Source organism: Ambystoma mexicanum, chromosome 4p (assembly GCF_040938575.1).
Source record: "Ambystoma mexicanum isolate Mex_15411 chromosome 4p, UKY_AmexF1_1, whole genome shotgun sequence".
Taxonomy (NCBI): Eukaryota; Metazoa; Chordata; class Amphibia; order Caudata; family Ambystomatidae; genus Ambystoma; species Ambystoma mexicanum.
Genome location: NC_090927.1, coordinates 47,358,650 through 47,383,107, shown reverse-complemented (window position 1 = coordinate 47,383,107; position 24,458 = coordinate 47,358,650). Strand labels below are relative to the sequence as shown.

General features: G+C 44.4%; 1 long non-coding RNA gene across 1 annotated transcript; it reads left to right on the top strand.

Annotated features, from left to right (window-relative positions):
• Window positions 1-551: 551 nt before the first annotated feature.
• On the top strand, window positions 552-24,036 carry LOC138452970 (uncharacterized). The gene is made up of 3 exons (XR_011260338.1): window positions 552-626; window positions 7,111-7,222; window positions 22,550-24,036. It is a non-coding gene; the product is annotated as an uncharacterized lncRNA (long non-coding RNA).
• The last annotated feature ends 422 nt before the right edge of the window (window positions 24,037-24,458 follow it).

Below are 24,458 nucleotides of genomic sequence, written 5' to 3'. Positions count from 1 at the left end.
CTTCCAGCCACTCTTGCCTTTCACAGGCTTGGCCCCACTCCTCCTGCTTACCCAGGGGGGAGGGAAGAGGACGCTGCCCCGTTATTCGGGACCTGCTCCTGCTCTGCTCTGTCGTCAACGCCATATATATACAGTCCCCGTGTATAGACTGTCTTCACCTTAAAACCTATTAAAGTCATGGTTGTTTTTCCCCTCGCCACTTCAACCGCGTTTGCAGGACTCGGCCACTGGACGAGGAGAGACATTAACTTTGCTAAAATGTGCACGTGTGCGTGTAGAGTGTCCCTCCCGTGCAGAGAGATGTGTCCACTAGCCACGCTCTTAATATTAGATTATTCGAATACTGGCTGTATATAATGTTGCTTTGTTTTTATTTAATTCGCACGTATATTCAGGGCATGAGCCGTGTGTGGGACCGCATGGCTAAGAAAGGTGACATTCAAAAATGTACAAATCGCAGCTCTGCGCATGCGTCAAACGCGAGACGGGGAATAGTGAGAGTTAAACCGGAAAAAGTGATCTGCGCATGCTCTGTACTAAACCACGTGACTATCAAATACGCATGCTCGATATCAAAGCCATTTCATAGACATGATGCTGGAAGCGAAGGACTGCTCTCGAGGATGGTAAACGTGCAGTGTTTTTGTTTTTATATATATGTTTAAGGCAGAAGAATGTGCCCTGGGGAGACCAGCCTGGAGCTGAGCCTTCAGGGCGCGGGACCCAGGGGGGAGGCCACGCTGTCCCGGCCTCTCCCTGGGGCTGAGCCTCCAGGGCGCGGGACCCAGGGGGGAGGCCATGCTGTCCCGGGCTCTCCCTGGGGCTGAGCCTTCTCAGCCCCCAGGGGGAGGCCATGCTGTCCTGGACTCTCCCTGCCCCCAGGGGGAGGCCATGCTGTCCTGGGCTCTCCCTGGGGCTGAGCCTCCGGGGCGCGGGTCCCAGGGGGAGGCCATGCTGTCCCGGGCTCTCCCTGGGGCTGAGCCTCCAGGGCGCGGGACCCAGGGGGGAGGCCATGCTGTCCAGGGCGCGGGACCCAGGGGGGAGGCCATGCTGTCCCGGGCTCTCCCTGGGGCTGAGCCTCCTCAGCCCCCAGGGGGAGGCCATGCTGTCCTGGACTCTCCCTGGGGCTGAGCCTCCTCAGCCCCCAGGGGGAGGCCATGCTGTCCTGGGCTCTCCCTGGGGCTGAGCCTCCGGGGCGCGGGTCCCAGGGGGAGGCCATGCTGTCCCGGGCTCTCCCTGGGGCTGAGCCTCCAGGGTGCGGGACCCAGGGGGGAGGCCATGCTGTCCAGGGCGCGGGACCCAGGGGGGAGGCCATGCTGTCCCGGGCTCTCCCTGGGGCTGAGCCTCCTCAGCCCCCAGGGGGAGGCCATGCTGTCCCGGCCTCTCCCTGGGGCTGAGCCTCCAGGGCGCGGGTCCCAGGGGGGGAGGCCATGCTGTCCTGGGCTCTCCCTGTGGCTGAGCCTCCAGGGGGAGGCCACGCTGTCCCGGGCTCTCCCTGGGGCTGAGCCTCTGGGGCGCGGGTCCCAGGGGAGGCCATGCTGTCCCGGGCTCTCCCTGGGGCTGAGCCTCCACGGCGCGGGTCCCAGGGGGAGGCCATGCTGTCCTGGGCTCTCCCTGGGGCTGAGCCTCTGGGGTGCGGGACCCAGGGGGGAGGCCACGCTGTCCCTGGCTCTCCCTGGGGCTGAGCCTCCAGGGCGCGGGACCCAGGGGGGAGGCCACGCTGTCCCGGCCTCTCCCTGGGGCTGAGCCTCCAGGGCGCGGGTCCCAGGGGGGGAGGCCACGCTATCCTGGGTTCTCCCTGTGGCTGAGCCTCCAGGGTTTGGATCCCAGGGGGAGGCCACGCTGTCCCGGGCTCTCCCTGGGGCTGAGCCTCTGGGGCGCGGGTCCCAGGGGAGGCCATGCTGTCCCGAGCTCTCCCTGGGGCTGAGCCTCCAGGGCGCGGGACCCAGGGGGGAGGCCACGGTGTCCCGGGCTCTCCCTGGGGCTGAGCCTCCGTGGCTCGGGTCCCAGGGGGAGGCCATGCTACCATGGGCTCTCTCTGGGGCGTGGGTCCCAGGGGGAGGCCATGGTGTCCTGGGCTCTCCCTGCGGCTGAGCCTCCAGGGCGCGGGGGAGAGCCAGGCTATCCTGTGACATTACAAGATGCTGGCATAAGGAATCGAGTGGTGCATAACTGTGCTATGAAATATATGAAAGGCACTATTATTATATAAGGAGCAACTCTGTAGCCACAAGGCTTTTTGTATATACTAGCATGATACATGTGTGAACTGAATCATTCACAGTGGCTTCAGGTGAGATTCAATGATTTGCTCAGGATCACACACTTTGGTTAAATGGAGACAGTGGGAGGTGACAAACTAAACAAATGTGCTCCCACTTTTAGTTGATCTAAATATTAAGGTTTTGCTTTGAGTTTCATGTGCCTAAATAATACTTTCTTTATAAAAAAAATGCCTTGAGAAGAGCCCACATTATAATAAGCTAGCCTTTCATAACAAACTAACCTAAACTATATAGTCATAAAAATATGTTAAACAATACTAGTGCGACTTTAGTTTTGTTCTCTCCATCCTGCATTTGCACCCGGCAAAAGTAACGTGATTCTAATCTCACTTGGGTCTTAACCCCATAAGCATTTCTGCAGTATTATGCTCCCTTCCCATTTCTTATCCCCCATTCACATTTCTTGAAGGGCAAAAGCCCCTGCGTGTAGCCCCCTCCCCCCATCAGTGTCTACCCCTTAACATGTGTGACAGACATGGGGAGAGCCGCGCTGCTGCTGGAGCTCCAACTTCCACACACAAGTGCAAGCCCTGGAAAGGCCGAATTTACAGGGGGGCCATGCGTCCTGCATACCCCCTCTCAGGCTGCCTGAAGCAAAAGGAGGACTTATGGCATCCCGGGGAGGGGCTCTGTTCCACGCGGGACCCGAGCTGTCATTTGTGGGCAGTCTCTCAAAAACAAACGGTTGCTCCCCACCTCCCCAGGCGGCAAAGCTGTGCAGTGAAGTGTTCTCTCCGGTGTGGGTGAGGGTCATCCTGGGATCTGTGTTCTCTCCGGTGTGGGTCATCCTGGGATCTGTGTTCTCTCTGGTGTGGGTGAGGGTCATCCTGGGATCTGTGTTCTCTCCGGTGTGGGTGAGGGTCACCCTGGGATCTGTGTTCTCTCCGGTGTGGGACAGGGTCACCCTGGGATCTGTGTGGCATTGTTTGAGCGGTGCCGTTTGGATGGCACTGGATCTGCCTGCGTGATCTGCAGGACTGTCCTGCGGGGTGGGGGGATCCTACATGGCATAATGCCCCACGTCATTTAGGATGTGTTCATCCATTCCTGCATTTCTTCTTTGCTTTCTGGCACTTGCATTCCTGGTTTCATGACTGGAAAAGCAAAACTACATTTTTTGTGATTTTTGTATTTGTAGAATTCGTGGTGCATTTTTATTGCTTAAAATTAATTTAATGAAAAAGAAAAACGGAAAATAGTTTTTCATCCCCAAGATCTTTGGGTGTGGGATACTGGGGTGTTTGCACACTTCTCATCCTATTGACTCTCCAGGGCTTGTGAAATCAGGTGTGCTTGGGGTTGTGTGGCTTGTGACCGAATTGACATCAATGGGAAGTATCGCATTTTTAAAATGTTGGTGAAAATGTTCATGTGCGGATGAGCCCATTGAAATCCCTGGAAGGGAGTGGGGTGTTGGGAGGGTGACAGTATGTTCACAGCGGGTGCCACCCACGAAATGCGGTGGTGAGTTGAGAGGTGTGTGTAGATCATGGCTACTCTGAATGGAATGAGAAGGAATTGAAACAATCAGGAAGGGTGGAGGGTGGGCTTTAGTGGTATCAGATGGGGCTTTAAAGGTTACTGGATTCTTTGAGGGAGATTAGCGTCCTGAGCAGGCTCCTGGGATTTATCTGAAAACGGACCAGAAGGGTTCAGAGGCATGTGACCTGAGGGGGGGCATATGTGCCATCTCGCCCCATGGCATGTCTCACAATCGATTCCATGTCATGAGGGTCCCCAGCATTCAGTCATGACACTTTATAAAAGGCACTTGGTATGTTTGGGCTTACTGGCACATGTTATCGTGGGGAAATTAAAATGTGCAGTTAGATAGAAACCCAGGACTGGGTAAAAATGAGTCTGTGAGAGGCCATCTGCAGCTATACGACAGGGATGGGAGTTCTGAAATTGAAGAGCGCGTCATCTTGTAAGAAGGCGTAAAGTGGGCTGTAAGAGGACATTAATGAAGCCTCTCTGTAGGATCTAGGCGGGGGTCTGGGCATGGAGGATTGATTTTGAGGATCAGGGGCTCTAGAGTTCAGGCGCTCTAGGATGAAAGGTACAGACTCTGAGGAGAGTCAAGAAAGAGCTCAGAGAAACCCTTTCGAGGTTACAGGAAGGGGCTCTGAGGTGGGGCATACCAGGGGGGAGGATTGCCTACTGAAAGCAGGTGGTCAGGAGATTATGTGGAGGAAAGCAGGATGGGTCTCTGAAGGGGTGGAGGTGACTGAGCGGTGGAGGAAAGCAGGATGGGTCTCTGAAGGGGTGGTGGTGACTGAGCGGTGGGGGAAAGCAGGATGGGTCTCTGAAGGGGTGGAGGTGACTGAGCGGTGGAGGAAAGCAGGATGGGTCTCTGAGGAGGTGGAGGTGACTGAGCGGTGGAGGAAAGCAGGATGGGTCTCTGAAGGGGTGGAGGTGACTGAGCGGTGGGGGAAAGCAGGATGGGTCTCTGAAGGGGTGGAGGTGACTGAGCGGTGGAGGAAAGCAGGATGGGTCTCTGAAGGGGTGGAGGTGACTGAGCGGTGGGGGAAAGCAGGATGGGTTTCTGAAGGGGTGGAGGTGACTGAAGGGTGGGATAGGTATAATTCACTAGATCTTTCAGGCTGAGTGGGAGGGTTTTGTTAGTAGACCGAGTCCTTAAAGAGGCACCTGAGTTATGGCCTGAACTTCTGAAGCCAATGTTTAATCATATCTTTCAGTCCCATTCTATTCGTGCTTCTTGGGCACAATCTATCGTTCTACCTATCCACAAAAAGGGGATGCACTTGACCCTAACTATAGGCCCATTGCGTTGATGGACGCCACAAGCAAAGTTTTCTCCATCCTTCTCCTGAGAGACCTTAATCGAGTGGTTAAAACTAACAATCTTTTGAGCCAGTTTCAGGTGGGGTTCAGGGAAGATTTGGGTACCTCACTTAATGCGACCATTACGGCCCATCCTAGACACTATGTACATTACACCCAAGTGGGGGAAGTCTTTATAGCATCTTCGGACATGTCTAGTGCTTTTGATGGAGTTATTAGGTCTAGGCTCTGGCTCAAACTGCTCGATATGAACATAGCTCGTAAACTGGTTCAGTTCCTTGCATTGTTAAATACACATACCGCCATATGCGTATGATTAACTAAGGAAGGATCCTTATTGCATGAGATGCATTCATTTATTGGGGTAAAACAGGGTTTTACATTGGCCCCTATACTATTCAACTTCTATGAATGTGATGTGGAGAGACTGTGGCAGGGTGCTTCTATTGTGCCTGCAAGATTGGGTAATACTAGTTTGGAATGGATGGCCTTTTCGGATGATTTCATCCTGTTAGACAGAACTCTGAGAGGCCTTAGGAGCAAAATGCAGCTATTCTTTGACTATGCCATGGCTAATAATGTCCTAACCAATGCATGTAAATTGAACTTCTTGGTCTTCTCGAGGGGATTCAAGGTTCAGACTCGTGTTTGGGCGATGGGGCCGGAAAAAGCATCGACCATGTCAAGGCCGTCACCTATCTAGGCTATAACCTCACTAATAGGGTTAGCATTGAACTTTATCGAAGCAGTCTCTTTGATAAGACAAAGTGGTTCAACTTAGATTTTTGAAGCTCGAAGTGTGTAAATTCTCCTTGCGAGGTGCTACTATCTGGCTAAATTTGAACCTAATCATCTTGTACGGTCTTGACCTGTCTACCCGCGACATGGGCCCTACGCTTAATACGTAAGCTATGGAAGGAGGTGCTGAGTCTCTCCATGGCTATCCCGAACACGGTTATAAGACACAAGTTTTGCCTTGTTTCTCTGAAGGCCACATATATCTGGAAACCGCTTTCAACCTTCAGGAAATGGATTGATCCCCCGAAAAATTCTCTATACGAGATTCTCCATTTAGCTATGTTTGCAGAATCTATCCCCTCCATTCAAGAGTTCAGACAAAGGATGAAGTCTGTATTGGTCTCTATTGGGGTTACGGAGGAAAATCTTGTGCAGCGTCAGGGGATCGTTAAGAGGAGCTTATTCAGGGCTCATTGGGTTGAAACTGTGGACTGTATTGCTTCCTACTCAACCTATGGGGATTATTCCCATTTTCCCCATGTGAGAGAAGGAATACCACTATAACTTCAACGCTTTCCTTGTGCAACCATTCGCGTGATGTATATGCGCTTTAGGCTTAATCCATTTCCCACATACGAGAGGATTAAGCACTGGAAGGACTCCTCACTGCTGTCTATCCGTGATTCTACTAATTATAACTGTAGATTTTGTGTGGTCAAGAATTCAACCGAAACCTTGAGACATTTGGTTACCGCCTGGTCGTACTTTGATAAAAAAAAAAAACAGTTAATGTCTTTGAACCTCCTCTTGTGTAGATGCATGTGGCGATCTAACATTTCTCCGATTCTAAGTTTGTCACAACAGAATTGGACAAAAAAACATTCAAATTCTGTGATGCCATGTTGTGATATGCACCTGAAATTTGAATTTTGAATTTTCATTTATTCCGTTTTTTAAATGTTATGAGAGATACATGTTTTAGTGTTTTGTAATATTTTTGTTGTAAGGTTTCTGTAAACCGTAAATGCAACAATACAAAAGGAAAGTAGACAGAGTACAGGGAAAGGCTCAGCTGAGTGGAGTGGGTGAGTTGGGGTTGTCAGTATAGTCTGCAGCGGGGACTAAATCACTGTGTGCTGGAGCTTGCAGCATGTACAATAAGATGTTTGAGCAGCAATGCCATTTCACCAAAGTTAAGAACAATTTTACTTCAAATGGATATACAGTAAGGCCTCACTAGGACGCTATTGTTTAACTTATTGAACATTGTCATTTCTAACAGAAACGATACACCCATGAAACATCGGAGATGGCTGAGGTAATCCTTGACTAGGGTGCTGTGCAAGGCCATTTCACATGTGTAAAGAAAATGCGGATAAGGAAAATACATCCAGGTATGTCGGCGAGACTTCTCTGCTAATATGTTCCCTATTGGTTATTGGTAGGCAGTGTTAGTCCCCCTTTATTGGAATCCATAGGACTCCATGGGGATTTCGATGGAATTACTGCCGGTGGTAATTCTACCGATTTTGCTGTTTTTCAGTTGTTAAGTGGCGGATTTTCCTCCAGCTTTTTGCTCGAGGCGAATCATCCACTCCACCGCCTAAATTGTAGTACTGCTGTGCATTAATGCAGCGGTAACTGAGTTACCACTCTGTTACTGTTGATTTTTACTGCACCACCGTACTCCTACTAAGCCCCAATGTATTTACAAATGAACATGTTCGGGGGGAAATGTTGCTTGCTAGAATGTGGGTTTTGAAAATATTAGGTGCTGCATAAGAAGGAAATTAACAAAATGTGGTGCATATTTTGTTAAAATGTGTATCGTCATCTTGAATTGCAGGCACTACATTACTTTTTGGTTCTGCGTATCTCCACATTTTGATATTTTAGGTGCTAGGCCCAGCCATTTCCCCTTTTTGTATTCTGCTTTCCTTGTTACTTAGTTTGTTTATAGCTGAAACTTGGCTCAAGTGCTTTACAACAGGAGTGTGCCCGCATTGGTCTTGGTATTTTATACAGTAGCACGGTACTGCTGGAGGGAGGGTGCCAGCATTGGTCTTGGTATTTTATACAGTAGCTCAGTACTGCTGGTCGGAGGGTGCCAGCACTGGTCTTGGTATTTTATACAGTAGCGCAGTACTGCTGGAGGGAGGGTGCACGCATTAGTCTTGGTATTTTATACAGTAGCACAGTACTGCTGGAGTGAGGGTGCCAGCATTGGTCTTGGTATTTTATTCAGTAGCGCAGTACTGCTGGAGGGAGGGTGCCCGCACTGGTCTTGGTATTTTATTCAGTAGCACAGTACTGCTGGAGTGAGGGTGCCCTCATTGGTCTTGGTATTTTATACAGTAGCACAGTACTGCTGGGAAGAGGGTGCCAGCGTTGGTCTTGATATTTTATACAGTAGCGCAGTACTGCTGGAGGGAGGGTGCCAGCATTGTTCTTGGTATTTTATACAGTAGCGCAGTACTGTTGGTGTAGGGAGGGCGCCAGCATTGGTCTTGGTATTTTATACAGTAGTGCAGTACTGCTGGTGGGGAGAGGATGCAAGCATTGGTCTTGGTATTTTATACAGTAGTGCAGTACTAGGGGGAGGGTGCCTGCATTGGTCTTGGTATTTTATACAGTAGCGCAGTACTGCTGGTGGAGGGGAGGATGCCAGCATTGGTCTTGGTATTTGATACAGTAGCGCAGTACTGCTGCTGGAGGGAGGGTGCCAGCATTGGTCTTGGTATTTTATACAGTAGTGCAGTATTGCAGGGGGGGGTGCCAGCATTGGTCTTGGTATTTTATGCTGTAGTGCAGTACTGTTGGCGGAGAGAGGGTGCCCGCATTGGTCTTGGTATTTTATACAGTAGCGCAGTACTGCTGGAGGGAGGGTGCCAGCATTGGTCTTGGTATTTGATACAGTAGCACAGTACTGTTGGCGGAGAGAGGGTGCCCGCATTGGTCTCGGTATTTTATACAGTAGTGCAGTATTGCAGGGGGGGGTGCCAGCATTGGTCTGGGTATTTTATACAGTAGCGCATTACTGCTGCTGGAGGGAGGGTGCCAGCATTATTCTTGATATTTTATACAGTAGCGCAGTACTGTTGGTGGAGGCAGGGTCCCAGCGTTGGTTCTTGGTATTTTATACATTAGCGCATTACTGCTGGAGGGAGGGTGCCAGCATTGGTCTTGGTATTTTACACAGTAGCGCAGTACTGCTGGAGGGAGGGTGCCATCGTTGGTCAGAAGTTCACAGGGGGTGTAGCCTTACTTGTTCTCAGTTCAGACTTGTCTTGGTAAACCTTGCAGAGTTGCTTGCATCTTTGCCTCTCAGCTTGTGGCCCTTCAAGTGAATCTTATTTCTACAAACCTTTCTAAAAACATTGTGCAAGACTTGTACTTGCCTGCAAAGAAGATCTTCAGCTCTCCTAGACTTTGCTCAGCTAACATTGGCTGCCCTGGCTCCCTGAGAGACTCTTCTTACCTCTGACGTTGTCTTTACTTTTCCCCAAGGAAAGGGTTAATTTACTTTGCATTGGAGGGTTCAAAAAGTACTTACCAGTTTTATGAAGTATTTGTTAACCTTTGTTTTATTCCCCTATCTAACCCTTGCACCAAACTCAGTATTGCTCAAAATGTAGCAGTGATAAATCAATGTCCACAGTGTCCTAGCTATTTGAGTCACCTGCAGGTGTAGGAAGTGTCTGTGTGCCATCCCCAATGGGTATCATCTGATTTAGAAAAACAGTGCGTTTTGAAGTGTTATGTTTTGCTCCCTTCTGTAGAAGGCTTATATAACTGACTGTTAAATACATTAATAATTGTTTAATCAAGAAACCTAGAGTGGAAGAGTTTCTTTGAATAATTGTCATTGTGAATCTTTGTAACTTCACTACTGCTCACATTGACCCCTCTTGAGATAAGCGTGGCTGCTCAGCCACACTACCAACCTGTGTAGTACAGACTTATACCAAAGGTTGGGTTCCTATTGCCAGGAGATCAAGGTTGCTGTACACAATCTTGTCTAACAGCTCATATATCTTATTTTCGTATGACCTGAATAAAGGACTTTTCTTTAAGGCAAGCGGGAGTCCCTCTCGCCTACTTCACTCCATCTTATAGTTGACTGCATCAATTCCCCCCCCCCCCTTTTGGCGCATAGGGGGGATGTGGTCTTCCTTCGTCCTGTATTCCCTTGCACCACTTTCTGTGATCTTGGTTTGGGTGCCATCTGATATGATATGGCATTTATAATGCGTATACACAAGCGTTTGTTTTTGGCGTTGGAGCTCAAGCTTCACACCACAGACGGAGCAAATAACAATTAAAAGGCCCAAGGGTTCAGGGAACTTGGGGTGGGGGGGTGGGGGTTTGGTAGCACTTACGCCCCCTGTTAGGCAGAATTATATGCAGTACCCTTTGGGAACACCACACAAAATTAAGACTACAAGTGACAGTACAAATGCACCTTTGGTACAAGCCTGTACTACACAGTAAAGTGGTAGCGATGGCTGAGCAGCCAGACTTATCTCAAGAGTAAAGTGAGCAGTACCAATAGGTACACAAAGGACAGCAATTACTATGATTCAAACAAACACTGACTCAAGGTTTTTGAGTAAAAGAATATACATTTATTTACACATCAGTTATTAAACATTTCACTATTATCAAGCGGTTGAAAAATCACGATTCTAATACACTACACCGCACCCAATAGATTCTGGACAAGTTAGGCTTAAAATGAAGTGTGAGCAAAATGGCACTCCAGCAATTTAAAAGGGAGGGAAAGACAAAGATTAGGCAGAAATTGAGCAGCACCAACAAGTTAAGTAAGCAGGGCAATCTAGAAAAAGGATCTACAGTGAGGAAATCAAATTCAAGGGACCTGGCCCAAAGTCAGACTATTCCACCCCATCCACTAGACACCACCACAAGATCTAATATACCCGAATTCCATTTCACACTAGTCACTGAGGACCAGGTCCTCAAAACAATGGCCTCTCCCAAGTCATCCAACTGTAAAGGAGAGACAGTTTCCCTGCCAAAGTTGTCAAAGACTGCTCCACCACACTTGCCCCTATTACCAAATGTGTTAACGAATCTTTCAACTCTAGTGAAATACCAGCTTCCATCAAAGGAGCTTCGGTCACACCCATACTCCAAAAACCTTCACTAGACCCAGCAATCACAACTAATTACAGGCCCATAACTACAGTGCCATTTCTCCTCAAAACCATCGACAAAATAGCATACACCCAAGTCCAAACCCACCTAGAACAGAACCATCTGCTAGGGGACAGACAATTGGGATTCCGCCCCAGTCACAGTACTGAGACTGCCCTCCTAGACCTAAAAAAACAGATGGACTCTATTACGGACTCTGGTAAACTGGGCATCGTACTTCTTCTTGACCTCTCCGCCGCGTTTCACTTAGTCGACCATGACAAGTTATGCCAAACCCTTGCTACCAACTTCCTCTTCTCCAATAAAGCCACTACTTGGATAAAATCCTTCCTATCCGACCGCAATTCCAGAGTCACCCTAGGGGAAGAAGCAGCCGACCCCATCCCTGTACCTCTAGGAGTACCGCAAGGATCTTGCCCCTCCCCTATGCTCTATAATGCCTACACGAAATTACTCTTCGCGGCACTAGACGCCATGGGAGTAATCTACACCAACTTCGCCGACGACACGCAAATTCTTATTACCATCACAGGCAACCTCGAACATGACACAGCTTGCATCAACAAAATCTACTCCCTCATCCAAAACTGGATGGCCAACAATGGTCTCTGCCTTAACAGAGAAAAAACGGAGATCCTCATAGTTGGCACCCCAGCCAGACTAAGCAAACTGACTACACCGCCATAGTGATAGATGGCACCCCATCCCCATTTCTCACAAAGTCAAAACCCTAAAAGTACACCTTGACTTGTACCTCACCATGAGCAACCATATTAGCATGCTTGCCTCCTCCACGGCTTATACAGCATCACACTAAGCAGACCCTTCCTCTCCACTGAAAATGTTCTGACACTCGCCATCATTTACCCTCACTCTCTGGCCGGCCTCCCTTGGCTCTCTTCCTATCCCTACCTGCGAGGCTAAGAACCTCAGGGCCATTGGCTCCCAGTGGTTGCAAGGATTAAATTCAAAACCCTCTGCATTGTCAACAATGCTTTCTGGGGCCTGGGTCCAAAATACCTTCAGCTATCCCTCAGCAAATATCTCCCCTCTCGAGCTCTTCGCTCCTCTACCTCTAACTCCCTCAGGGTCAGTCGTTTCTCAAAGAAACGAGCTGGGGGTAGATCTGTCTTCGGCTGGGGCCTCCCTCTGGAACAGCCTCCCTTACACACTAAAACTTGAGGAGAACCATCTCCGGTTCCGGAAGCACCTCAAGACCTTCCTCTTTGTTTCTGCCTTCGCTCCCCCTACGCCCTGCTGATCTGCTCTCTGTAGGATTATTTAGCGTGTTTTGGGAGCACAGCACCATTGCATGGGATTAATGTATTGCTATAATGCGGTACAAGCAATTGCACCATTTCCTTTTCCTCCTGAAATGCCTCTGTTGCAGGAGACACATTAGAGGATTAATGAACTAATATAATTAACAGTACTAACATGACCTTAATCAAATAACATCATAATGTGTTCTCCAGTGCAACATGAGGTGGAAAAGACAGGCTCTGAAAGTCATTTAAACGTGCACTGGGATTCATTTTTTTTTCTCTGTTCACTGTGTTAGCTGGATGCGAAATCTGCATGCCAGGAAATGAGTAGGTACAGTTTCTAAACCGTATAAGCCAAGCCATTGTTAAAAGAGGAGGATAGATTATTGTGCATTTTCATTGGTGACACGTCACCTTAAGGGCTGTAACAGAGGTCTCTTGGTACATTTCGGGGAGGAAGAAAGGCAGAGGTCATTTTACACAGCTCCGGGGAAGACCTGGCTGGAGTTTCTATGAGGTTTCCTGATTGAGAGGTGCCGTCCCAGTCCATTGCTGACTTTCCCAGGCTGAAGATTCCAGTCAATAAGCACTGGCTTGAGAGACCGCAGATCAGAACTGCATGACCTCGCTGGGGTGCTTTGAAAGAAAAACCTTGAGCCATTTAAAGAAAGCGACCAGTCCGGGGAGTTCGCGTGCTAAACAGCTACAACTCGCTGGTAATTATCTTGTATGAAAGTGAGGGTGCGGTATCTGCATGAGACTTATTTTAGACAGGCAGCGTAGCGATAGCTTTTCACTGTGTTCAAATGACACATTTTAATGTTGCCAGCTGAAGGCAAAACAAACGATGTAATTTTTTCTCTCTCTTGTGCAAATATGAAATGAAATTCGTAGTGTTCTTGCATTTTGTCTTTCTCATGTTTTCATTTCAGAAGATGATTGTCTCACGAATGGTAATGTATCATTGTAAAATGAAATTGTGATAACACAGTCTGGCTAAGAGTATTCTTGTTTCTGTTTCATTTGGTATCTAAAAAAAATATTATGCCATATAGGGAATGATGCTTAAAGCGCCAAGTTTCTATGCAGATAAAGTAATGTTATGAGCAATTATAAATAGCTGTGTGCGTGGACGTAAATGAGTCTGCAGAAAGAGAGGCCTCTCGAAATAATTTCACTAATGTAAATAAATTAGTGATTATACCACATGTTATTGTGAATACTTTATGGAAGCATAGCTCACTGGTGTAGATAAATCAGTGATAACAGCCATAAGTGGCATTCCATATGAAAATGTGATGTTCTTGAATAATGTAGAAGCCCGAGGCCTCTAGAGATCACAAGAACAGTCTAAACAAAAGAAAGGGGTTTTGTATGTTGGGGCCACAAATAAAACAAATTATGCTCATCACTATACCACAACGAAATGCATACCAACTAAATGTATCTGTGTACTGAAATAATGCATATCCACTATATTACTATAATACCAAACCGAATGCAAGGAGTGATTATTGCTGAATTACTTTACTTTTGGCGGTAAGAAAATACTGCTAGGCCCCAAATCTACACAAAATACCCTACATATTTATGGTGCGTTGCAGGCTGGGAACGTGATCATAGAGCACCTACTGGGCATGGCAAGTGTGTCTCACACCGCCATCTGTACATTAAAGGGAACCCATTTCATAATAGCAGTGTGTCACTAAAAACGAATTTCAGAATGTCTCAAAGGGAAACCACATTCTCAGACCTAGTGCAATATTTAGAGGCAAAGTTATTCGCACATGGGACGTGGTCATCAAACAGTACCTCAGAATGGCATGACCGCATTTAGGGTGAGGTGCAGAAAGAAAAACTAGACAATATTTTTGCAGAAGGCAGCGTAATTCAGGTCTGCCTTCTAAGGTTATTAAATGCAGCCGATAAAAATGCAGAGAAAGACTGTTTGATATGTCTATGCGCCAAAATCTGGTTTATTTTGAATAGGTCCCTGGGAATGCAAGAAAATGACACCCAGCTAATTAACAGGTTAAAGACTGACTTAGATGGGGCAAGTAAAAATCAGGAAATGTTAAGAGCAGAATTGGATGTATGCCAAAAAGACATGCGGTTAAAATGCAGAGATTTTGATGTTCAATCGTCCAAAAGCAAGAAACAATTTGAGGACAGTGAACAAGAATTGGTACATTTAAAAGCATTGGTGGACCACATTAGACAAGATAAAGATGAGGTTGTGTCAGAGATGCAGATTTTACAAAAAGAACATTATGAGAAAGAAAGTGAACTCCAAAATGCGGAACACGAAATGGTTAAAATGCTCCAAGAAAGAGACAAGAGGAATAAAGAATTTAATGTGTTCCAAATGCAAATGTGCGACATGCAGGAGGTAATTAATAAAATGAGTGATGAAAACTATTTGCAAAACGAAGCGGACAGGCTCCTTAAAAAGTGTAAGGACTTAGAACAGCAAATGTGCATTCCCATGTCCAAGGAGAGGCGGCAGGGTACCACATTCAATGGAGTTGAGGTGAATTCTATTTCTACCCAAAGGGCTAGTGCCCCAGTGACTGGGCCGGTGACTGAACTTGGTTGCAGCGCCCTTAGGGGCCGCCACCAATCCCATACACCTGGAGCCAGGGTTGAGTCACGAAGTAGTGCAATTCCATGCATTGCAACAAGTAGCCCCATAAAGATAATGAAATCCATTAAAGCCCTGATGAAACCATTTTGAAACCATTTAAAAAAGGAGGGGAATGCTGCATTGAGGATCACTTAGAAGCGGCTCATGACATTTTTAAAGCACTACAGATACCTAAGGAACAGTACAGGCAATATTTTCATTTAACTTTAGATGCCCCGACGGCCAGTAATATAAGAGGATTGAATGAACAGCAGAATATGACATGGGTGGAGTTCGAAAAAGAGATCAGGCTTCATTTCTCTCCTTTCCAGTCATTGCAGGAAGCAAAGAAAGTTGCTTACACAATCACTGCTGGGCCTAATACATCCCCTCGCCAGTTTTTACAAGACTTAAAAAGAGCATTTTCTCGCTTTGATGTATCTTTTGACCCCAATTCCAATGAATTTAAAACTGCCTACTTCTATGGGCTGCAGAAAGACATCATATCCCAATTGGTCCGTGAATTTGACCGTGACAAGTCCCTGGAATGGATTGTACACCAAAGCACAAAACTATATGAGGTACTATATTATCAGGGTAGGGAAAGTGATAAAATAAGAGATACTAGACCTAAATCTAAAGAACCCTCAGCAACAGTGATGGAAATCAGGTCAGCCAAAATGTCCCTTGAGTCTGGTCAAAGTCCAAGTAAAAATAATTTGGCACCTGAACAGAGGGGTAATCAACAAAGGTCATCACACACTGCACCAATGTTCCAATCACATGATCCTAGTAATAGGGAGAGTTACATCAGCCCCAGGTACTTAGGAGATAGGCCCCGGGCAGGCTATCGACCTGATATGTCAGGTATGAACAATAACCAGAGACAAAATCAGGATCAAAGAAATGATGGTCCTTATCAGACATTGGGGACACAAAGCAGATTTGATCCCAATACCATGATCAGGATGGCCCCGATATGTGGATCGATTCGCTGATAATGGGAATCAACATAGGGGCCAGTACCCACAACCTGAGAGACAAGATATGAGACAGAACATGAATTACACTTCACGTCAGTATAATGATTCCCCACCAGGAGACTACAACCAAAGGATGGGTGCACACCGCTCCCCTCCGCAAATGAATCAAGAGTTCAGGAACCATCCCAATAGAAATCATTCTCCTGAGAGGTATCAGAATAGATCCAATCAGGGAGAAAACAACCAATATCGATCTAGGCCACAGAGAGGATTCTAGAGAGATGGAAAGATTCCAGTGCCCCGAGGCCCAAGTGAAAATGTTGGCTGAGCAAATAGGAAAGCTCTGCACAACACAAAAACAGTCATCAAAGGAGGGGGCAGATGGCCATAGCAATGATCGGGGGGCTTCTGAAAAGTGACTAAGTACTTATGATACCTGCAGCGCCGAAAAGACAGTTTGCTCTGATGTAATTTTGCATAATGACTCTGAGATGCCTAATGATGTAAAAGTGAAAATACCAGTACATGAACATGTAACAGAAAATGCAAATACTTCTAAAAGAGAGGTACGCTTTAATCTAGAACTAAATCAAACATTGGCGATATGTACAAATGAAATAGGAAAACCTGAAAACCCAAAAGAACAAAGAGACAGGTTTAAGAAAAATGACTCATGCATGCGGAATACCAGTGAACCGGGAGTAAGTGGCGATGCTATAGCTCCTTCCCTGGGCAATCCAAACAATAACCAAACACAGGCAGGAAAAAGAAATACTCAAAAGGAGGGTACAGGTCAATCACCTGAAGAATTCTTTTAACCACATATTTTTGAAGAGGTTAAAAGGGCTGGTATCATACTGAATAATCACAAATGTACAGAATTAGACAATGACAAATTGCCAAGTGATGTTGTTACACATGTTCAGTTGGAGGGTTGTAGTGTGACCTCTGATGAATGGGCGAACGGTGGCCACACTCCAAAAAACCTTTGAACATGGGGAAATGAATAAAGTCTCTCACACAGGAATGAGCAAAAAGGAGGGAAAATGTCTTTCCATTTACCAATGTGCTTAGCCAAAAGTGAAAAAGGCCTGAGAAAGGTGAGCCCTGAAATCAGTAAGAATTTGCATTTCCTATGTGTGTTAGAGGAAGTTGAAGACAGGTATTATGCTCCCATCATTGTGGAAGAAAAATGCCATACACTTGCAATGATTGACACTGGCGCACAGGCCACAATTATGTCCAAGGAGCTGGTAAAGAGTATCAATGAAGGGAGATCCCCGCAGAATCAGATCACAGTAAAGGAGAATCAAGGTCCAGTGCATAATTTTAACAGGGAGGAGGTGCCTATTATATGCGCCACTGAGGTTGATATAAAGATAGTAAACAGAATGAAACAGGAGGTATTGGTCACATCCATTGTGATATTCCATTTCTAATGGAAACAGATTGCCTGAAAAGATTATCTCCGCTCATAGATGGGGTGAATGGAGTACTGTGGTCCTTAACCAAAAAAACCATTGAGACCTAAGAAACTAAAATCGCAAAACAGCAATATAAATGAATGTCACACCGTTGCAAAAACAAAGGATGCAGTGGAGGTGTATCTCCAGAATAGTTGCATACCTAGCGTCACTATTATATTAATGTGTCAAGACAAGATGCAGAGTGAAAATAAAAAATTACCTGTGCAAATATACTTAGACCCAAGGAAAGAATGGCAAACTGCCATATATGAGCACACCTTACGTTTTTATTTAAAAGAGAAGACATGCAAATAGAATACTGCTCCTAGAGCAGGTTCAGAAAAACACATTACCACTCTTGCTGGAATACACATGTAAGATGAACAACCATGGGTTCATGTTGGGATAAATGACTATTCTAAAACAATAAAAGCCACTTTAGCACTTGAACAGGAAAGGAGCTTCATTAACGAGAAATTGTTGCAAAAAATAATGGAAAGGGAGGAGATCCCGAAATTTAGGATTAAAAACCAGTATGTCTCTGGTTTGGACGGTCCAGACTTTGAAAACCGAATTGCAGGTAGATGCATGCTGAAAATTAGCATTGGACAAAAAACAATTTACCATAATGTTTGGATAGTGTGTGGAACACAAAATGACTTTTACATGGGCAATGACATCATGCACAGAATGTGTATGGTGCTAGATTTCCTTAATCAAAAGATATGGTCACGCATAGGTGGGATGGCACCTGAATTTGAAGACAAAACAAGGGCTTATCATTGCGCACAGCTGGTCCCTTATGCAATTGAATTACAAATGAGGAAAGATACTATTATCCCTGCATTCACAAAGCAGTTTGCAATAACACTGACATGCAAAAATGGACAGCAGATGAAAGATTCTGATGCATTTGTGTGTCTGAATGAATCCATAAAACAGCAGGGCCTGGATTATGGATACATTGCAATGGTAGATGTGGGTGAAGGGTCTGTAAAAATTATGGTGAATAATAAAGGTTATCAGAATATTCATTTAGAGGAAAACTTCCCAGTAGGAATGGCCATACAAAAATCACATTACACAGCTGATCTAAATAACATGGTGATTGGAGGAAATATCCCTGAAAAGTATGTAGATGCTAAGGGCGAATTGCCAGAATACCTGGACTCTCAGCCCAAAGGGATATTTAGAATTCATTCTGTGTACCCTTATGATTCAAGCGAGACAGTGCGCTGTCATCAAGAGGATTGCATAACATTTAACTTAAATGAAAATGAAATAGAAAATCAGCCCATTGAAGTGGAAGCTGATATGCCAAAACATTTAACTGGCAGCTTTACAAAGAGACACAGCCACACAATTAGAGGAAAGCGCCGAGATTCCCATGCCAGAACATTTTACAGAATTCCCCAAAATGGTAGAGGAGCAGATTTTGTTGGAAGATGCATGTGACAACGAGGAGGATAGGCATGAATTGAGGAAGATATTTATGGAGTTTAAAGATGTATTTGCAAAAGCTGCTTATGATTGTGGGCTAACTAATTTACATGTGGCCATACTTCCGGAAGGGTGTAGCAAAAGCCCAGTATTTGTACTCCAGTATAGACTACCGCTGGCATGTTTAGAATCATTGGCAGAGATTATTAAAAATTTGGAGTCGCGGGGAATCATCAGGCCCATTCATAGCACATCCAATACACCTATATTAGGTGTGTTAAAACCAAACGGTCAATGGCGACTGTGTGCAGATTTGAGAGAGTTAAATAAAAGAGTGCCAGTATCCAGATGGCCACTGCCATTCATTGATCAGGGATTAGCTCAGGTACATGGTTCAAAAGTGTTCACCACATTATATCTCACCTCTGGATATTGGTGTGTGCCATTGGCAGAGGAGATACAGAATTTATTTTCCTTTTCATTTGATAAGACTCAATACGCATGGGTTAGAACTCCATTCGGGTATGTCAATAGTGGGAGTGAATTTGGAATATTTTTGAGAAAGGCGATGCCTGATGCAGCAGAAAGAGGAACCATAATTTATGTGGATGATGTCCTGATAAAAAATGAAAGCTTGAAAAGCCATTTTGATAAAATAAGACATGTTCTTGGCCAATTGCAGAAAGCAGGCGCCAAAGTATCTTTACAAAAAGCACAATGGTGCAAGAAAAAGGTGAATTTTCTAGGCCATGAAGTGACTGAACATGGACTAAATCCACAAAAGAAGAACATAGAAGCCATACAGAAACTAAAAGATCCTAAAAATGTGAAAGGGGTAGAAAAGTCTATTAGGAATAACAGGCTATAACAGAAAGTTAATTGAAAATTATGCTGAAATCACTCAACCATTGACCAAACTGCTTAAACTGAATACACCCTGGAAATGGGAAAAAGAGCAGTCTGAGGCAGTGGCTAAATTAAAGGAATGTCTTGTAAAGGCACCATGTTTAGCATATCCCATAAAGGACAGGGATTTCTTTATAGAAATAGGTTTCTCTGAACATTGTATGTCAGCAGTGTTATCACAAAAACATGATTTGAATCACAAAACCATTGCATATGCAAGTAAGGCATTTTCCCAAGTTGAAATTAAATTCAATGAATCTGAAAAGGCCCTATTAACCACTGTGTGGGCGCTACAACATTTCCGCCCCATTGTTCAGGGAGAAAAGATGATTATTGAGACAAATCATCAACCTTTGCAATTTTTAGAGAGTAAAAGAATTAGGTCAGGTAATTTAGCGCAGTCCAGAATCACTTCATGGACGCTAGCATTACAGGGTTTTCCTGTAGAAGTGAGATATGGCCAAAATAAAAAAGCCCAATTGCTCAAGGTTTAGCAGATTTACATGACTGTGCAGCTGAACAAATACCAAATGAAATGGAAGTGGAACCTAATTGGCAGGAATTTGAACAATCACCACATAAAGCTTTTGATGAAAAAACATGCAAAGACTGGCCAACTGTATATGTGGATGGTTGTGCCTTTCACATTGAAAATGACAGTGATAAACAATTAGTGTCAGGAATAGGGAATGTCTGGTTGAAGTGTGAAGGTATCCCGAGTATAGGGATGAGAATTGGTGCTAGGAGCAGTCAGGTAGCGGAATTGGCGGGCATTTATAAAGCAATTGCTACTGCGGTTGATAATAAATTCAGTGAAATTGTTCTGGTGACTGATTCTGATTACGCACGAAATAGCTTTGTGGAATATTTACCTGGCTGGAAAGCGGGAGGCATGATTACATACAATAAAAAGCCACTTAAACATGGAAAAATGATACAAGCCATAGACAAATTGGTGTCAGAAAATGATTTAACAATATACTGGAGGAAAATTTGTGGGCATTTGAAAACTCCAGGAGAGGATAAGGAGGGAAATGATAAGGCAGATCACCTGGCTAAAATTGGGGCTGTGATGGGAGGATTGCTACCTATTGAACATTTACTGGGTGAAATACAAATTGATGCAGTAACACGTTCTAAAGCGACAAAGGAGACAGATCAACCAGTGGTACAGTGGAGTTATGATACACCAGATCATGATCTGATTGAGGCACAAAAGAATGATCGAATTTTGGGAATCTATTATAATCATTTGATAGATCCTGAACAAAACCCTTTAACAGAAAATGATTATATGGGAAAAGAAGAGTTGAGGGTGCTATTAAAGAATAAAAAAACGAATAAGACTACAAGATGGACTCATGATTAGAGAGTCCATAACAGGACAAATACAGTGGGTGGTACCCCTTTCATTCAGAGGGCTAATGCTACACCGTGCTCATGATGCTATAACTGCAGGCCACAGAGGCTCACAGAAAACAATGGAAATACTAAAAGATTATGCTTATTGGCCACATATGTCCCAAGATGTAGAATTATATACTAGAGGGTGTCTAGTATGTGCCCAATTTAAACCTGCTTCACCAATGCATAGAGCTCCATTAATGAAAAGAGGCCTAACTCTTCCATGGTCAGATTTGCAAATAGACTATGTAGGGCCTGTAAAGAGGTCGAGTAGGGGGAACCGTTATATTTTAAGTGTGGTGCGTTTGATGCCGAAGTGGATTGAGTGTATTCCTGCACCAGACTGTAGTGCGCAAACAGCAGCCACATTGCTGGTGAACCATGTGTTTTCAAAGTTTGGGTTGCCACAAAGAATAGAATCAGACAGAGGAAGTCATTTTACAAGTGCTCTGAGTAAGGTATGGCAAATACTGGGTGTGAAGAGAAAGTTACATATCGCATATCGGGCGGCGTCTTCAGGTGGAATTGAATGCAGCAATAGGTCTGTTGTGGACATTTTAAAGAAATTCGTGGCAGAAGCAGGTTCCAGCTGGGATTTACGCTTACCTTTGGTTCTGATGGCAATCAGATCAACTCCTGCCAAAGCAACAGGTATTAGCCCTCATGAAGTTTTGACAGGTAGGAAAATGGTGTTACCACAACACCTGCTATACAGGACACATGAGCAAACACTTGTGAGCGCATCCACAGTTCATGAATACATTGATGAACTGAGGAAGCATTTACAACATGCATTTGCTTTTGTACAGAAAAATTTAGAAAGAGCTGCTGACTGTGCAAAGTCATATTATGATAAAAAGACGTCAGTAAAGGAATATTGTGTTGGCGATCAGGTGTATAAATTTCATTTTGGAAAAGGTAAACAGAAAAATTCCAAATTTCTAGCAGCCTGGCAGGGGCCATATCGAATTATAGATAAGGTCTCTCCTGTGGTCTATAAAATTTTGAAGACTGAAGGTGAAACAGCAACAGAGCAGTTTGTTCACGTAAATCAAATAAAACCATGTCACCCTAAACATGAGGTTAAACAACTTGAGCGTGTAGAAGCAGATAAAGTCCCTTGAACATAAAAAGGTAAAGTGAATGGGTCTAGTCAATAGTAGTGGCAGAGAAGTTAAATAAAGATGGTTGATTATGATAATGGCACATAAACACTGTAAAATATGTGAATATATATATTTAAAAAAAAATGGAAGCTAAAATTTATGGAATTGGTGTCAAAATGTATTAAATATTGAATGCTGTTTTATGTATGTTTGTTTTCTCTTTAACCTATGTTTAATTTCAGAAAGCAAGATGGAAAAGGGCGAAATATAAAGCATGTTTTATTTTTGGCAAAAGGGTGAAGTTAGTAGTGTGCTATGTACTTAATTTGTTTCTTTTCTATTTGGTTTAGAATATTAACATATTTGTACCGGAGGTCACGGGAGACGATGGAGTCCTGGAGTCCCCTGGATGAAGATCGAATGATACCTGCCTCCGGGTGGAGGTGAAGACAAAGTAACCGGAATGACAAAAAGTGATGACTCCTATGGGGAAAGGATCCAAGAGTGCCAAGATGGAAGAGTACCCGAATGAACCAAATGATGTGACATCGCTGGTCGGGACATATCAGAGGCAGACAAGTGTCCTGGAGTATGGAGTTCCACGTATTTATTATTTTAATCTGTTATGTTAATTCTTTATTTTAGTTATTTGTTTTATTTTATTATTTTGTGATTGAACTCAAGTACAAAAGTAAGACACTGTACTATGGACACTTCCATTGGGAAGAAAAATATAGAACATTTTATAAGAACTGATGGACTAAAAAATGAATTTTAATATTATGATGATTGAGCAGTGATTTTTCAATTTTCACACCTGAATATAAATTGTATTGGATTGTTACATTTTAAAAAAGAAGAAAGGGAGCAAGTTGGATTTCTTCCAATTGTGGCTTGGACCATTGCCAAAATTCTCAGAAAAAGGAGGGGATATGTAGGATTATTTAGCGTGTTTTGGGAGCACAGCACCATTGCATGGGATTAATGTATTGCTATAATGCAGTACAAGCAATTGCACCATTTTTTTTCTCCTTTTCTCCTGAAATGCCTCTGTTGCAGGAGACACATTAGAGGATTAATGAACTTATATAATTAACAGTACTAACATGATCTTAATCAAATAACACCATAATGTGTTCTCCAGTGCAACATGAGGTGGAAAAGACAGGCTCTGAAAGTCATTTTAAACGTGCACTTGGATTCATTTTTTTTCTCTGTTCACTGTGTTAGCTGGATGCGAAATCTGCATGTCAGGAAATGAGTAGATACAGTTTCTAAACCGTATAAGCCAAGCCATTGTTTAAAAGAGGAGGATAGATTATTGTGCATTTTCATTGGTGACACGTCACCTTAAGGGCTGTAACAGAGGTCTCTTGGTACATTTCAGGGAGGAAGAAAGGAAGAGGACATTTTACACAGCTCGGGGAAGACCTGGCTGGAGTTTCTATGGGGTTTACTGATTGAGAGATGCCGTCCCAGTCCATTGCTGACTTTCCCAGGCTGAAGAGTCCAGTCAATAAGCACTGGCTTGAGAGACCGCAGATCAGAACTGCATGTCCTCGCTGGGGTGCTTTGAAGGAAAGCCTTGAGCCATTTAAAGAAAGCGACCACTCCGGGGAGTTTGCGTGCTAAACAGCTACAACTCGCTGGTAATGATCTTGTATGAAAGTGAGGGTGCGGTATGTGCATGAGACCTATTTTAGACAGGCAGCGTAGCGATAGCTTTTCACTGTGTTCAAATGACACATTTTAATGTTGCCAGCTGAAGGCAAAACAAACAATGTAATTTTTTCTCTCTCTTGTGCAAATATGAAATGAAATTGGTAGTGTTCTTGCATTTTGTCTTTCTCGTGTTTTTATTTCAGAAGAGGATTGTCTCACGAATGGTAATGTATCATTGTAAAATGAAATTGTGATAAGTCTGCCTAAGAGTAGTCTTGTTTCTGTTTCATTTGGTGTCTAAAAACAATATTATGCCATAGAGTGAATGATGCTTAAAGCGCCAAGTTTCTATGCAGATAAAGTAATGTTATGAGCAATTATAAATAGCTGTGTGCATGGTTCCACTCAATGTATATATTTGTGTGTGATTTCTGAGTGGAACATAATGCAATAGTTTGCTGGACGTATATGAGTCAGCAGAAAGAGAGGCCTCTGGAAATAGTTTCACTAATGTAAATAAATTAGTGATTATACCACATGTTATTGTGAATACTTTATGGAAGCATAGCTCACTGGTGTAGATAAATCAGTGATAAC